Genomic DNA, 7,617 nt, shown 5'->3' with positions numbered 1-7,617 from the left:
GCAATTGGTTTTCATTTTTTATTATTTGTGGTTTTTGAATTATTTAGCTTTTTATTCAGCCGCTCTCCAGTTTGCAATTTCAGTAGTCTGATTGGTAGGGTCCAATTTACCAAAGCAACCATGCATTGATTTGAATAAGAGACTGGAATATGAATATTAGAGGCCTGAATAGAAAGATGAGTAATCAAAACAATACATTTGTAGCCTTACAGAGCATTTGTTTTTAGATGGAGTCAGTAACTCCCATTTGAATGCTGGAAAAAGTCAGAAGAAGAAGGCAAATAATTGAAAAACTCTAAAAAATAGATAATGAAGACCAATTGAGAAGTTGCTTAAAATTGGCCATTCAATAACATACTAAAAGTTAACTGAAAGGTGAACCACTCCTTTAACATACAGTATGCAATATGATAGTTCCCATATAGACAGAAAGATAGATAATAGGGTGAAACTGAGTGTCCGGACGAGATTGTGAAGGCTGCAGATATTGACCAATCATCATTCGTTGTGTAATAGCCCCACCCATTATGTCACTGACCCACCAACGAACCAACTCCTACTCTGTCCCTGATGTCAAATCCCCCCAATGCCAACTCTCCCCCCCACCACACCCGGATTCTCCTGATTAAAAGGTGGCAAACCTATGGCTCACCCAGAGCCAGATTTATACATAGGGCTCCCCTAGGCTGGGACTATCTCCTCCCTCCACACGCACTCAAAACCAGGGTCGGAACTAGTGGTAGGCAGAAGAGACAGCTGCCTAGGATGCAATGATGGGGGGCGCTGGGCAACTATCTCTTCTGCCTATCCCTAGACTGGACCTGGCACTGGACTTGTTGGCCGGCTGGGCTGCCTAGGGTGCCTCTGCTCAAGACTTATCTCATCAGGTTCGAAGCATTTGGATAGGCAAAAAGATAGCAGTCAAGTCAGGCAGGTAATGGGGGAGCCCTAACTCAGATATGTGGAAAGACCACAAAGGTCCAGGCCTAGTGCAGCAGAAATGTATGACCCAATACCCGTGCTTTGGACCGGACGAGATAAGTCTTGCGTGCACCCCATTGTCCTATAAATGGGGACATTTAGGAGACAGTGCTGCAAATTTGCATTTGTGCAGTAACCCATAGCAACATGCATGTTCTCTAAAGTAAATCTCTCCTTTGGGTAAGAGGAAGGCACATAGTCAGGTTTAGGGAGGAGGCCAGAGACAATGCAGGAATGTGAGGGGACAGATTATGGATAGCTATGTTCTGATAAGCACTAGACTATAACTATTAGACAACACTGGACAAAACTGAATATTCTATATTTAAAACCAGGCTTCTGTTACTCACATGAAGAAATATAAAAGACCAGATGACTTTAGGGAAGTGACCAGCCCAGTGAATAAGCCTTTATTATTCCTCTAACTTCCTATCCAAATGGAGAGTTTAAGGAACTGTGATGGCTGATGAGTGCTTAGAAATCCCCCAGAAATTGTACAGTACAGACAGGAGAACATCTTTATTTAGAATTCTGCTTCCCTACTGACAACAAAACATGGAGGCGGCAGCCATATTCCATCAAGTGGTTCCTCCTCACCGGGGGAATTGAACGTATTTATGTTTTATCTGCCTGAAGACAGGAGGCATCTTCCTTCACTTGAAAGTCCTCAGATTAATGGCTGCTGGTTGCTCTGTTTCATATGGACAATATTTCTTTATGTCTTTGGAATGGAAACAATATGGCCGTCCCCACTCCTATTAATAAATAATGAAAACAGCAGAGTATGAGTGTCCTTTTTATTCTTCTGATGATCCCAAATTTTGCACCGAACACAAACCATGGCAGGTGGTTGAACAGGATAGAAATGAGCAGGATCGTTGAGGGTGGGAGTGTGTGGGAGTGGGAATCACATCTGCTGGCACAATCCGGAGGTTCCCATCAGTAGGACGTTGGAGCCTGGAGGGGATGAGAATGAGAAGTGATGAGAGCAACGAGCACAATGGACACCTTTGCCAGATTTCTGTATGTTTTAGCTTGATGGTCGCCTGCCAGAGGAATGCAGCTTCTAAGGAGCAGTTTTTCTTAGGAAACTCATAACTGTGGAATATACATTTATTTTTTTATAGGAAGGAAGTCACACGTTGTTACAATAAAAATCGCTGCTACCCATCCTTCATCAACACTCATGATCAGCGCACATTCAAGGAAGTGAACAAGTGTTGGAGCAAAGTCTTAAATAACACCATGTGCACCTTAACCTTAATGTCCATCTTTAAATGAATATACAGATCCTCTTGTTCCTCTAATATCCTACAATATACATCCTCTTTGTGCCACAGCTAGCATCCGAATATACAATGCAAATGCCCTATAAATTACCCAGATTGTGTAGAGATTACGGCATCTTTATTAGTGGCATGGATAACTCCCAAGATTCCCAATTTAACACCTTTGGGGTTATATATCGAAAAATCCAAATTTTTCTCATTCCAACCAAATCCGCACGTGTTATTTCCCCTTATTTATCAATAAATTTTCCCAAAAAATTCAAGTGCGGGAAAAACACTCAGATTTTTGCCCGAAAACCACCAAATCTTCGGATTTTTGCATGAAACCCTGTGCAGATCAGGATATTTTAGGGCCTTCTCCCATTGACTTATATACAACCTTGGCAGGTCTGAGATGACGGATTTTTGGATTCTGACTTTTTCCATCCAATGGGTATAATTAATCCCGAAAAATTCTAGTTTTTTTTTTTTACAAAAATTTTTATATGAATTTTATAGTTAAAAAAACTCCCTAAGTGACCTGGTAAATCCATCAGAAATCACTTAGATTAGGGACCTAGTGTACCCATAATGTAGCCAGAATACCTAGTGTAAGAAATTGCCATTTTGGTTTTGATATTGTCTTGCATCTATTCATCTGGTAACGCCAATTTTGTTTTACCCAGAGTATATGATAATGTATCCTTAATAGGGAACCAGTTGTCCATACCCAAGTCATACCCTTACCCAAATGATACATATCAAAGGGTTTCTTGGGGCTGTATGTTACTACTAGAGCCATATAACTCATTTCTGTATTTGATAAAATCGGTCAACTGGAATTGGTCAAGTTGGGGTTTTTTATCTCCCCATCTTATCAGTAGGGAGCTGTGGGGACAGATGTCACAAACCAGGATAAAAAAACACTGGATAGCAGCCTGGGAAGAGAAATGAAGACAGAAGCAGACTGGGACAGATGATGGAGCAGACTGGTGTGAAGATGAGAGAAGGAGCCATCAGATGACCAGAATATACTATGATGGGCCTGGTGGGAACAATGCAGACTATATAAAATATCTGGAACTGCAAATATTGTAAATACTGTTAGTTTACTTTTAATAATTTACATGTAAAAATCCATTGATTTATTATACAATATAATACAATATAATCACTTTAATATACACTTATTGGTGTTAATATACACTTATTGGTGTGGATTCTTTGCTGGAAAGAACCGTAACCCTAGTAAGAGGGGTAAGGTATATTATTATTATTATTATTGATATATGATAATCTTACATTAAAGGGTAATGATGGAAATGGGGTGACTCCATCTGAAAAGTGCCCAAGTAGCAGGAGTTCCTCTGCATTCATCCCCTGTATTGAGAGAACTAGAGCACAGTTGAGTCAAACAGGTCAGGTATTAGAATTTTTGATGATGACCTAGCAAAGATCATTTTAAAGGCCTATCTTGTAGCAATTCTCTACACTAGCTTATGATTTAGTTGCTTGAGATGCAGGGAGTTTATATGACTTGCCCTAGGCAAGAATGAGTAGTAGATACAAGCGCCAAAGGTCTCCTTGAGCAAAATTCCAGAGATGGAGCCACCAAGTCTCTACTCTGTATCTGCCCATCGTAGATATATGAAAGAGGACACCAACTTGGCATTTAATTTATAACATGAGCCCCTAGGGCAACCATAAAGCACTTCCAGTGGGGTCAGTACAGACTGAGGGTTAGATATCCATATAAAGTTTGGTCAAATTATTACATTTAAGTCCTACCTGCTTGACTAGGCTAAGAACTTTAAGAAATTTGACGTCTGCCTTGGAAACCCCAATTCACTATGTTACACACTCATCATTTTCACATCACCATTTTACTGATCATTCTGTCAATGGCCTGTAAATTAACACTGCTCAATGGACCCCTTGGGAAGGAGTTGAACCATCAATAGACTAGAGACAACCCTACTCCTGATAGACATCTATATGTCATTTGTAATGTTGGCCATTATATTGCCTCTGTCACTTCCTATGTAGGAAATCTTTAAATAAACTGGCAACTGAAGTTCATACTGATATTTACCTTATAGAAAGTGATTCCTTTCAGGAGACTTAATCTGTACAAGTCCAATTTGGGCAGAAAATCAACTGCAATAGTCCATAAACGTTCATCTTCTCATCCAGTCTTTTAATAATTATCCTTCTTATTGCGTTGATCTTGTCCATGCTCCATGGTGGTCTGAGACAAGCCTAAAACATAAAACAAATACTAATATTCAATATATGCCATCATATCCAAGATCCATCTGCTGAAAGAGAGCATCCTGGAAGAGGATTCTGGCTTAGAACTACACAGAGGTAGACAGTTTACTTTGATTTCCATTTGAATGTTTATAACATCCATAAAAAGGTTACAGACCTATGAAAATGTTGTATCAACCATTCAGTCATTGTTTGAAAAATGGTCAATTTGGCCTTCAGGCTGGGCTTCCAGTTGTATAGAAAACAACAGCCTTTCTTCTGAAATCTCACCCCATGGGGTCACTTGCTTGGGCTCTCAGGGGGCTGGCCTCTTAGCTTGGGCACTTTAGGCTTAACAATGAATTTAAATGTCAATTTGATATCCCAACTGGAAAGTTATGGAAACAAATGTATCCCCTCTAGCCATCACCTTATGCAAACTCACTGGAAATCCCCCATTTAAATTTGTTTCACAGATTGACTTAAATTAAATGGGGGGGAAACCCTTTAATTGTTTTGGCTCCTGCTGCCAAAATGGAATAATTGAAAAACCTGTAAGCAAATAGAAGCAAAGACTGAAGCTGACAATGGAACAACAGGTCTCAGATCCCCTGAAGACCTCCTTGTCCTGCTGACAGACGAGCCGTTCTGCCGGCTCCTGGTATTTTTCAACACCTGTTTCTCACTTGAACCCTTTCATTGATTGATTTTTCATCACATAACCACATCCAAATAGTCTCGCAGTCTCTACAGGGCTTTAGATTTTTCTTTAAAAAAAAAGGGTTTTCTTTAGCTATTTTAACACATTCTTTTAGAGCTTTTCTTAAAGGTTCCATCAATGCCTTTCTGGTAGGAAGTTCGCATACTGTATGCTAAACCCTAGTTTTCTAAGAAGATTAAGAGGTTTTACCTAGAAAAGGTAGAGGTAACCAAAGTAAGAACTGCACAACTGAATGTGGTACATTACCACTCTACTAGAGCAACACACTGCTTTTTTCCCCACTGTATATTTTGCCTCTCAGAATACTTACAAATTCTACAAATATTTCTCCAACAGAGTAGTATTGCCACCTTACCCCTAAGCACATATTACATCCCCAATGGCTAATTAGCAATGAATGTATTTGCATACCACAAATAACACTGGTTTCCATGCAGCCTTGCAGCATGTATATATATATATATATATATATATATATATAGAGATCTATAAATATTACTAATTAGCCGTTCATAATATGGATTTATTTCTGTGTCTGTTTGTTAAAGGAGTAATGAGTCAACCCAACATAGTAACATGAAAGGACACAATAACCTTCTAATAACCCCCTCCTTTTATATAATCCTTTTCATAGTGCCTTAAATAGAGCTATAAAAGGGGCTCATTTGCTGAAAGGCGCAAGAATGCAGATATCTCCAAAGATAATGTGTATTCTTAAAGGGATACTGTCATGGGAAAAAATTTTTTTTTCAAAATGCATCAGTTAATAGTGCTGCTCCAGCAGAATTATGGACTGAAATCCATTTCTCAAAAGAGCAAACTGATTTTTTTATATTCAATTTTGAAATCTGACATTTTGTCAATTTCCCAGCTGCCCCAAGTCATGTGACTTGTGCTCTGATAAACTTCAATCACTGTTTACTGCTGTACTGCAAGTTGGAGTGATTATCACCCCCTCCCTTTACCCCATTAGCCAAACAAAAGAACAATGGGAAGGTAACCAGATAGCAGCTCCCTAACACAAGATAACAGCTGCCTGGTAGATCTAAGAACAACACTCAATAGTGAAAACCCATGTCCCACTGAGACACATTCAGTTACATTGAGAAGGAAAAACAGCAGCCTGCCAGAAAGCATTTCTCTCCTAAAGTGCAGTCACAAGTCACATGACCAGGGGCAGCTGGGAAATTGACAAAATGTCTAGCCCCATGTCAGATTTCAAAACTGAATATAAAAAAATCTGTTTGCTCTTTTGAGAAATGGATTTCAGATCAGAATTCTGCTGGAGCAGCACTATTAACTGATTCATTTTGAAAAAAATGTTTTTTCCCATGACAGTATCCCTTTAAGCCATGAACCACCTGTATAGGTTTGGGACCTGTTATTCAGAATGCTCAGACAAGTAGTTTTCTGGATAATGGATATTTCCATAACTTCGATCTTTATAACTTAAGTCTCCTTGAAAATCATGTAAACATTCAATAAACCCAATAGGCTGGTTTTGCATCCAATAAGAATTAATTATATCCTGGCTGGGATCAAGTACAAGCTACTGTTTTATTATTACAGAGAAAAAGGAAATCATTTTTAAAAAATGTTTGGATAAAATTGAGTCTATGGGAGACGGCCTTTCCATAATTCGGAGCTTTCTGGATAATGGGTTTCTGGTTAAGGGATCACCTGTACTAGCAGTCAGTCAATGGGAGGCAGCAGGGGGCAGCTGGGGTAAATTTCCAATAACTGAAATTTTCATGCCGACAACCATGGATGTACTCCTGCCATACATCTGAAATGAATTATACTAAAGCTGATTTTATTCAAGGGTTTCACCCACAAGTAACTTTTCCTAGTAGCATACTCTGTAGCTGTGGCTATCCTTTGTTGCATTATGGTAAAACACCAAAAAGGCGATTTCGCTGCGACCCAACTTCAGCTAAACCTTCAGCTAAACCTTCAGCTAAACCATTGTACCAAGTGTCTGGTTGCAGTTGGCACCATTGTTGCTCTTGTCCAGTGGCTAATACTAGTTCCCCCATGACCTATCTCAAATCTTGAATGGAAACCAATAGTTATCACGGATGTTTCTAGCAATGTATCAGTAAACAGATTGCTCTGCTTGGAAGCCACAAACCAACCTTACCGGGCAGAGGTCTGAATCATTGTATTCAGATTGTTTTCAGAAGCTGTGCAAAGCAAGTGAATGCTAAAGGCATATACAAACGCTAGTATATTGTAACTATTTCTCCATGTTCCATTTACCTCAAATCCCTGTTGAAGACATGTCAAAGCTTTCATGCATGGCACGTTCCTTGAAGCTTCATAGGATGGGGAAAGAGGAATTTCTCTACCTCTTTTACATGAAAATAACACCTATTAAAAGCTGGGGTGCATGTTCCC

General features: G+C 39.4%; 1 long non-coding RNA gene across 7 annotated transcripts in view; it reads right to left on the bottom strand.

The window, feature by feature from the left end:
- Positions 1-1,485: 1,485 nt before the first annotated feature.
- The window catches only part of LOC108719412, a 167,414-nt gene continuing 161,282 nt past the window's right edge, over positions 1,486-7,617 (bottom strand). For all 7 annotated transcript variants that reach the window (XR_005962006.1, XR_005962007.1, XR_005962009.1 and 4 more), the window contains 2 exons: positions 4,342-4,508; positions 1,486-1,938 (listed from right to left, as the gene is read on the bottom strand). This is a non-coding gene — a long non-coding RNA (uncharacterized LOC108719412). The remainder of the gene's footprint in view (positions 1,939-4,341; positions 4,509-7,617) is intronic.

The sequence above is a fragment of the Xenopus laevis genome, chromosome 6L, assembly GCF_017654675.1.
Source record: "Xenopus laevis strain J_2021 chromosome 6L, Xenopus_laevis_v10.1, whole genome shotgun sequence".
NCBI lineage: Eukaryota > Metazoa > Chordata > Amphibia > Anura > Pipidae > Xenopus > Xenopus laevis.
The sequence above is the reverse complement of the archived record's forward strand: the minus strand, read 5'-3'. Positions and strand labels throughout refer to the sequence as shown.